Raw genomic sequence first — 9,347 nt, 5'->3', positions numbered from 1 at the left:
ATGGGGTAAAGATAGTGTGTTCAATAAATGATATTGGGGAAATTGGACAGATAAGTGCAAAAAATTGAAACTAGACCACCTTCTTACACCATGCACAAGAATAAACTAAAAAATGGTTAAAAGACTTAAACATTAGACTGAAAACCATAAAAATCCTAGAAGGAAATAGAGGCAGTAAAATTTGTAGCAATTTTTTTTTTCTGATATATCTCCTCAGGCAAGTGAAAAAAAGAAAAAATAAACAAATTGGATTACATCAAACTGAAAAGTTTTTGCACAACAAGGGAAACCATCCACTGAATGGGAGAACATATTCACCAATGATATATCTGATAAGAGGTTAATATCCAAAATTTATAAAGAACTTATAACACTCAACAGCAAAGAAATAAACAATCCAATTATAAAATGGGCAAAGGACCTGAAAAGACACTTCTCCAAAGAGGATGAACAGATGGCCAGTAAACAAGGTGCTTGACATCACTAATCATCAGCAAAATGCAAATTAAAACCACAATGAGATATAACATTACACCTGTCGGGATGGTTATCATCAATAAATCAATAAACAGCAAGTGCTGTGGAGAAAGGGGAACCCTTGTACATTGCTGGTGGGAATGCAGATTGGTGCAGACACTGTGGAAAGCAGTATAGAGTTACCTCAAAAAATTAAAAATGCAACTGTCTTATAACCCAGCGATTCCACTTCTGAGAACATATCTGAAGAAATCCAAAACACTGATTAGACAGAATCTATGCACCCTATCTTCATTGCCGCGTTATTTTCAATAGCCAAGATTTTGAAGCAGCCGAAGTGCCCATCAGTATATGAGTAGATAAAAAAGCTGTGGTACATTTACACAGTGAAATACTACTCAGCCATAAAATAGAAGGAAATCTTTCCTTTTTTGACCGCATGGATGGACATGGAGAGTATTCTGCTAAGTGCTATAAGCCAGTCAGAGAAAGACAAGTACCATATAATTTCACTTATATGTGGAATTTAATGAACAAAATAAAATACCAAACCAAATGGAAACAGACTCATAGACACAGAGTCCAGACTGACAGCTGTCAGGGGGGAGAGGGTTGAGGGGCTGGGTGAAAATGTGAAGGGATTATGCAACAAAATCCCCAAAACTCATAGACACAGACAACAGTATGGTGATTATCAGAAAGAAAGGGTGATGGGGGAGGTAGAAGAGGGTAAATGTGCGGATAAACGATTATGAAAGGAGATGTGACTTGGGGTGGTGAGCACACAATACAATATACAGATGATATATTAAAGAATTGTACACCTGAAACCCATATAATTTTATTAACCAATGTCACCCCAATAAACTCAATAAAAATATAAAAATTATAATTAAAATAAAAAAGAAATGAAACATGACCATAGAAGGTCTAACTGTAGCCTGGTTTGGAGGCAGGGTTAGGCAGCATGCTGGAATTCTCAGCTAGGACCTCATGGCAGTTCTCAACTCTTGCAGCCCAAGGGGCTGAGTTGGAAGGGAGCCCTTGGCCATGAATCTGGTTCAATGTCACTCAAGTCTAGTTCAATGACTGGACATAAAACCCCAGGTGAGACAGGAATGCAGAGCTGCTGGAGTTTTCATTAGTTCTCTTTAAACCCAAACATATTATGTTTTTTTTTCTTTATGAATTAGTAGAGTTAAGGATTATTTGCTCAGTGCTTGTAAAATGTTCAGTTTTGGTCCAGACTAGGATAATACTCTGCTTTTGGTTTTCTCCTGCTGGTGGGTGGGCCGGCAGGGGGCATCCTTATTTGCCTATCTGGCACCACTATTGTGAGTTATATTTATTGACTGGAAACTTGGCAAGGCTAATATTTTTTCTGGGTAACAGAAATTTTTACTTACTAGGCTCCACGGCGACCAGGTGGAACATAGATCATTAGCTTACTGAATAATGGATATATTTTAAACCATGACTTAAAGTTGTTCATTTACAGTGTATTAAACTGAGAAAAGGTTTAATGCAAGCCCAGCTTTCTGGAGAATTAACTAAATCAAAATGAAGCTATTTTTTTTTTCTTTCTTTCTTTCTTTCTTTTTTTTTGGTCAACTTGATTGAAGCTTATTCAACTTTCCAAGAACTAAAAATTAGCTTCCTGTCTTGACTGTTTGGAATTACTTACTGTCATCTGTTTCAGACATTAAAGGATGTGATTTAATATCAGCAATAAGGGCCTTCTTCCTCATTTGGCAGGTGTTAATTATTTAAACACTACTCTTTTTAATTTGTTTCCAATCACCCTTTTGAGTGATTTGCTTTACAGGTTTCATTATGTGTATTTCTTAAAAAATAAAAAAAAATAAAATAAAAAGAAAGGCAAACTGGAGCCCTCAAATGGAACCTCACAATCTATCTATTGATAGGAGGGGCGAGGCAAAGCTGTATTTCATGTGTTATGATCTTTGTGATCTCTGCTGATGGAATATAATACACAATACATCATTTTTATCTTCTTTAGAATAAAAGTTTCTCTAGACACAAAGCGTCGGGTTCCTGCCTGCTGACGATCCTGGCTGACTGGAGAAAGCCTCCGCATTTCCTGATCTGTCAATGAGGAATAAGCCACAGATACACGGAGTAATTAAAAATACTGGAGGGACATTTCTCCCAATGAAACTGCTCCTTTCTTGCATTTTGGTATCATCTTCTTTGTCAATTCATGCTGCTGTGTTCCCTCCAGCAAAACTGGCTTCTGCTGCATGATGACTTGTTATAAACAGCCCTGGGCTTGTGTTTTCCCCCAGTAAGATGCTTGTCAGAGCTTCCTCTGCTCAGATGGTACTGCCCTGTGTGTGCTCAGATGGAAAATCAGCTTTGCACTGGGCAGAAATGCTGGTGTCAGTTAAGTCAGACACTAGTCTCAGTGCTCGATAGAAACTTTTTCAGAAGACTAACATCTAAATTTGAAAAGCAGAGGGATGAGGAGAAAGAGAAAAAGCTTTCACAACCCCTCTGGGAAACCAACAACTCCAGTTTTTTCTTTCTTTTTTTTTTTTTAAGTTGTACACAGCAAAGTAATTTCATCTCAGTGTGAAATGGAAAAGGTGGGTGTTTGTTTAGATTGAGGCCATTTGGTAATGATTTTAACACTCATTGGAATCTCTAAGCCAAAGTATTCCAGGGACAAAGTCTGTAATGAACACTTATCCTCCCAATTAAAATTTCAGTCCCAATGAAAATGTTACCTGATCTCCTCCTCCTATTTTCAATTTTTCAGTCTTTGCCGTGTTTTTACCTTCATGATTGGTGGCTCCAGTTCATCATTTTTTCCAGTGAAATTATTCTGCTTTTGGTATCCAGCAGCAGAGCCAAATAGGCTGATCTTCCAAGCGTAAGAAATCAGGTTCATCAAACTCACTGGCACTTCAGATTTGAAGGCTGAAAGAACAGACTGAATTTCGGATGAAGCGGCATCATTTCCTTGACCGAGTGGAATGGGGATTCATAAGTCTTTGTAAATAAAATTTTAATAAACAAAAGCCTCAGATGTTTCCAACATGACTCAGTTATCTAAGTTGACTGTGATTCAGTTAGCTTTCTTCTAAGTCTTTGAGATCACTTTCGTTTTGTGATAGAAGGGTGCCTGCGGTTGAAACGGTGGCAAAAGTGTATAATGTGAAATGTACTCTGTGACGGAAACACAGTCAAAAGCCTTGCTTGTTATTCTTTTCCACATCTCTCTGGAGCCTGGGAAGATGACATGTGTGACTTCATTGGAAATCATCACAAGATCTGGGGGTGGAGGAACTCATGTAGATGAGGAAAGGATGAGAACCAAGGCCTTGGAAAACATTTCAGTGTTTTCTCCTTTGCTCATTCATTTATTCAACAAATGTCAACTGAATGCATATTCTGCATTACAGGGGAAAATACATGTTTGAACAAGACAGCTCACAATCTGGTGGATCAGACAAAACTGTGAACAAAGAATATTAATCAGTGTGTCATATAAGCCATATATGCGGTGTTCAGATGAACCGAAAAAGAGAGCATCTAACTCAGGGGGAGTTGAGGAAGGCTCCTCCAAGGAGGTAGTTTGTGAGTTGGGTATTGAAATAACTAGTAGGCATTCATGATGTGGAAATAGTGATGGGTTGGGGAGATGTGGAGTATTCCAGGCAGAGAGAGCCAGGGAGTGTGGGATAGCACTGGGGAGAATGTCAGAGAATACTCGGGTTTGGAGGTCATGTCCAGGTGGGCTCAGATTGTGAAAGGCCATGCTAAGAAGTTTCACTTTTTCCCTCCAAAGTGAGTGACTCTCCAAAAGGCTTAATCAGGGAAGGGTCAGCATTAGAGTTGAATTTTAATAGATCACTCTGATGACTGAAAGGAGGATATATTTATTAGGGGACAGAGAATGAAGATGAGCAACCATGGAGGAGAAGGAAAAGAAACTAAGGGTGGAGATGGTTCTGTCCTAAGCTAAGGCATTGGCAGTGGGTATTAAGCAAAAAACTTTGAAGAGCCCTGGCCGGTTTGGCTCAGCGGTTAGAGCGTCGGCCTGCAGTCCAGAGAGACCCAGGTTCAGTTCCCACTAAGGGCACGTACCTCGGTTGCAGTTTGTCCCCAGTCCTGGTTGGGTCATGCGGGTGGCAGCCACTCGATGTGTCCCTTTCACATTGATGTTTCTCTCTCTTCTTCTCTCTCCCTCCCACTCTATCTGAACAAAAAATGAAAAATGTCCTCCGGTAAGGATTAAAAAATCAAAAACTGTGAAGGGTCTGAATTTTATCTTACTCGTAAGTGAACAAGTTAGTCTGGCATAGCTTTATGTGCAAATGATCCTAGAGGACAGAAGTCCCCAGGTTAGAGACAGATGCTTTGTTACTTGCAGCAAAAATAGCAGCCAGAGCAGAGGCCTACTTCAGTCTCTCATTCCCCGGGCTCCAGTGGGTGACTCGCCGAAAAAGTTGGTTGTGACTTATGTGTGTAATGGGGTGTGCCACAGGAGAGGTCCCCAAATATTAGTAGACTAATCTTATAGGGTTGCTAGTATATCTCCCCATCTCCTTTCAAGAGAGAGAAACAGACAGAGAGAGAGAGAGACAGACAGATACGTGGGCGCGGGGGCGCGCGCGCGCGCGCACACACACACACACACACACACACACACACAGATTATTCATTACCTGGAATGTAAGCCAATCTCCTCCATAAGACAAGAAAGCATCTCTAGGTTTATTTCCCTGGGATGTAAGTAAACGTGTCTGGAAAGATGCATGTCTAAATAGAGGCAGAAGGATACACTCTCTTTCGCTTCTTAGGTCATCTGCTATTGAAACATGCCCTTTGCTCAGAAGGCCCATTGTGCACAAACACTAGAAATCCATGGAGGATTGTTTCCCAGCACAGAGATGGAAAGGAAGGGATAAATAAATGAAATTTGTGAAGGAGAATTGTCTAAAAATACAATAAAAACAAACCCCTGGAAGCTGATTAGATGGGAGAGAAGTTGGGGAAAGAGGCTGAGGGAGGCCTCAAGTGTGATGAGATTTCTGATTTGGTAGATCATCTGGTGGTGGGTATACAGTAAGAAAAGGGGAGTTTTTTGTTTGCCTTTTTTTTTGGTCGTTGTGGTTGTGGTGAAGGGGATGTAGACACAGACACAAGTTGAATGTTTGGTTGTTGGTTTGTATAACTCATGTAACTCTATACTCCAAAATACTATGGAGTTCTTTGAGAAATGACTGCTTTTCTTTCCCCCCAGCATCTGCAATTGCACAAATAATAAAGAAAGAAAATACTAATAGTAGACAAAGAGAACCAAAGTTCCACATCTCATGCGGACTCAGGTTTTTGTTTTTGTTTTTGGAAGGTGGCTGTGGTATCCCAGTAGACAGGTAGAACTACAAGCTTTTCATTACTTAACTCATATTTTGGAAACAGGCTTCAAGAGGAACTTGAACTTGCCTGGAGTAAAGCTCCTTACATACCTTCCATCTTCCAAATTGCTGCAGTAGCCTCAGCTCTTACTCCTACCGAGCAGACCCTTGATGGGCTCTGGACATGTGAGCAGTAAAATGGTATAGACTGGGAATTTTCCAACCTCTTAAAGGCTTATCATGAGCTGCTGTCATGGCAGACACTGGGAATCTGGGAGTGCATTTTTCATTACTATGGAGTGGGTACAGCAAGGTGTGGTGGAAAGAGGTGAAACAGGAGTTAAAAAGTCAGGGTAACAGTCTGGGCTTGTCATGGATGCCCAGGAAATTGCTAGGGTCCTGGAGCCCTTGATTCATTTTTAAAATGAGGAAAAGGTGTTCTGCTCTGCAGTGTTTTTGATGATCAAGTGAATACTATTTCCTAAACTGTGATGATCCTGCAGTTGTAAATTACCACTATTACAACATTCCCATTGCATTTGAACCTAAATTCTATAAGCATTCAAGGAAGGTGCTTAACTTATTAGGTATTTGAAGTAAAAATATTGATCCTAATTTTTGTCCTCTCTCAATATGAGAGATCATTTTCTTTTTCTTTTCAAAGCTTGTGGGATGAGTAATAATGGCTTCTTTAAAGTATATGTATCTTCATCTCTTATGTATAAAATAGGCTAGAAAGTTCGTATATAAATCAATGTAAAGCAAATAGAATATTGCACTGTAAATAGATAAGAAAGTGTCTTATCATCCCCTCACTGGGTTTAAAACATGAAAGCTTCTTGTGGAAAAATTAGTAATTAGTGTTTTTTTTTTGTTTGTTTTTTTCTGGTTGAGGTTTAGTTTTAAGTGGGAGCTTTCTTTTTCTTTCAAATCTATTGTATTTAAAATACAATTTTATTACCCATGGTATCAAATAACTGTATATTATCCAACATGCAGAAGGTACTCTGTCTGGATTGTTATTAAAATGTCAGTTATGATTGCATCATTTCAGGGCTGGATATTTAATCTGAGAAAATAAACTAAGTATGTGCCTTACTCCTGCATTATAGAGGTTTAGATTCTAACATCCTTTCTGGTGTATAACTACATACTGGCTGCTAAGTACACGAGACTCTACTTGATTCTAATGTAATATATCAAACCCTTGTTGCAACTTGTCTTCAAAAGTCCACATGCTTTCCCTCTTTAGTCAGTTTAAAACATTACAAGCTACCCTTTATCTTTAATTATTGCTCTTTTGCATACTAACTGCATAGGCCGTGCTGCGTTGAGTTTATAATTTTGGTATTGCGCGACTTTCTGAATTTGTGTATTTTATTTCAGGCTTGAGCTGGTGAAGGTGGGAGGTTGAGGAAAGCCCACTTTGGACAAGAGATGATATCTAAGATATCTCCATTCCGATGTGTGGAAATTCCAAAAAGAACGGGGAGAGGTTGATGAGAGGAGAAAGATACTTCTCAGAGAAGTATGGAGACACATGCTAGTGTTGCCAGGGAACCTAAGTGGTCCTTTAATCCAGAGTGACAAAGAAATCAATGAACTGAACTCATGAGAGCACCTTGTTCATCAGGGGCAAAGGATCCTGTTCCAAGTTGAACCTTGTGGCATCTTTGCTCCCTGGGTTATGCTCCTCCTACCTGAGGTGGAGAAAGAGCTCCAAAGAGGGGAGAGCCCAGGAGCAGGAGAAATGTCAGCTAAGGGGAGAGGTGTTAATGGAATTTAGTTCAGATTTCATTTCATGGAAAAGAGATCAGTCAGTGTTATGAACTACTAAATGTGACTAGATGGCTTAAGAACTAGCGAAGATTTACAAACTCCTTGGGTTATTTCCTCTGAATTGCAGTAGATTTTTATACAGTCCTTCCAGTTTAAAGCACGTTGGGTTTGAATAATACATCGGCGATTTTAAACGTTCTGTTTCACACCTGTTAAGAGTTAATAAAATGCAGCCCTTCGCAAAACTTTTTCCAAATCATCCAGATATTGCTTTGCCTTGGACAGTACAAACAAATTCTCTGCACTTGGGACTTAAAACAGCTACTTGACTGGTTGCTGGAGTTGTGAGAATAATCACTCGCATTCAACACACCTGGAATCCTCATCAGCTCTCAAGAAACACTGCCACCATTGTCCTTTGGGTGGTGTGAGCTAATTGTAGAGTTACTGCGCAGTAACCCTTTATTTGGGACTAATAAAATCATAACCTCATTGGAAAGTATGGTGCTTACACATTGGACTCTCCCATATGCTCAATAATGTCTGCGTTAACACAGAAGACAAATAGAAACTCTCTTCTATTGCTCAAAAAGAAAACTTATCTGTTTATACTTACAGGCTGTAGCTACAGTATTGCTTGAGAAAGATTGTGCAGTATGTGTGTGTGTGTACACGTGGATGGGGTAAGTAAGCGTGCAGTTCCGTAAAGCATAAACAAAACGTGGAGGGCCGGACCCTGGAGTGTGGTGGTGCAGATGTGGATGGGAGAGTGTGTCTGGTTGTAGTGAGGACAGCTTGTCTCCATCTCATTTTGACATAATAGGCAGGAGGCGGCACAGCTGAGTTTCCCCAAACGGCTAGTGCTGGAGCTTATCTTTCTCAATGTCACTGGATTGATTGATCATTAAGATGTCTCATGTTTTTAAAAAGAGACAGCCTACTGACAAGCAGAGTGGGTATTTAAAAAAAAAACCTTAACAGAGACAAAACCCAGACAGATGCAAAGAAAACCATTTAAAATATTGTTCTAGAAAACATTGCTATCTTTTGCATACCTTTTAATTCAAATAAGTAGCAATGATTTCATTGGTAGGCACATCTCACTTCCTTGGTAAAGCCCCCGGAGGAGATCCCTTCAGCCTTCCCGTCCAGTGGCATCTATGGTCTGTTACCACTCACTTGCCAATGAGTCTCATCTTGTTTTGATCTGATTTTTATTCATCAGTTAAATCTTTTATTGCAGTTTGACTTTGCTTTTGCTGGTGAGAAGCTCAAAATCTCCAGGGGACAAGATACTCTTTCAGATGTCTTATTTTTCCTTAGCATAGTGACTTCCAATAGGGTAGGTGCTAAAAAATATGTCTGCTGACTTGATTTGCTGCAGAATAACTTTAGCAATTTTGTTTCTTTCTGCAGCAGTAAACAGCCATTAGTTTGTTATTGTAAGGTTGCCTAAGGCCAGGTTTTCAGACTGAAAGTGAGTGTGAGCCATCTATCAAGGAAACAGAATTATTTAGCACAATAAACATTTCGGTGTACATTTGGCCTAGAGGAAATTTTTTGTCTATCAGTATGGTCCAAATTCTTCAAATAACGACTTATTCCTTATTCCCTGTGTTTATGTTCCTGGCTATCAGGGAAATCCAAGTCTAATCTAAAAAGGCAGAAAATGCTCTCTAAATGTAGATTCATGGTGAGTACAACGCA

This window comes from Molossus molossus, unplaced genomic scaffold (assembly GCF_014108415.1).
Source record: "Molossus molossus isolate mMolMol1 unplaced genomic scaffold, mMolMol1.p scaffold_m16_p_16, whole genome shotgun sequence".
Lineage (NCBI taxonomy): Eukaryota > Metazoa > Chordata > Mammalia > Chiroptera > Molossidae > Molossus > Molossus molossus.
Note: the sequence above shows the minus strand (reverse complement) of the source record.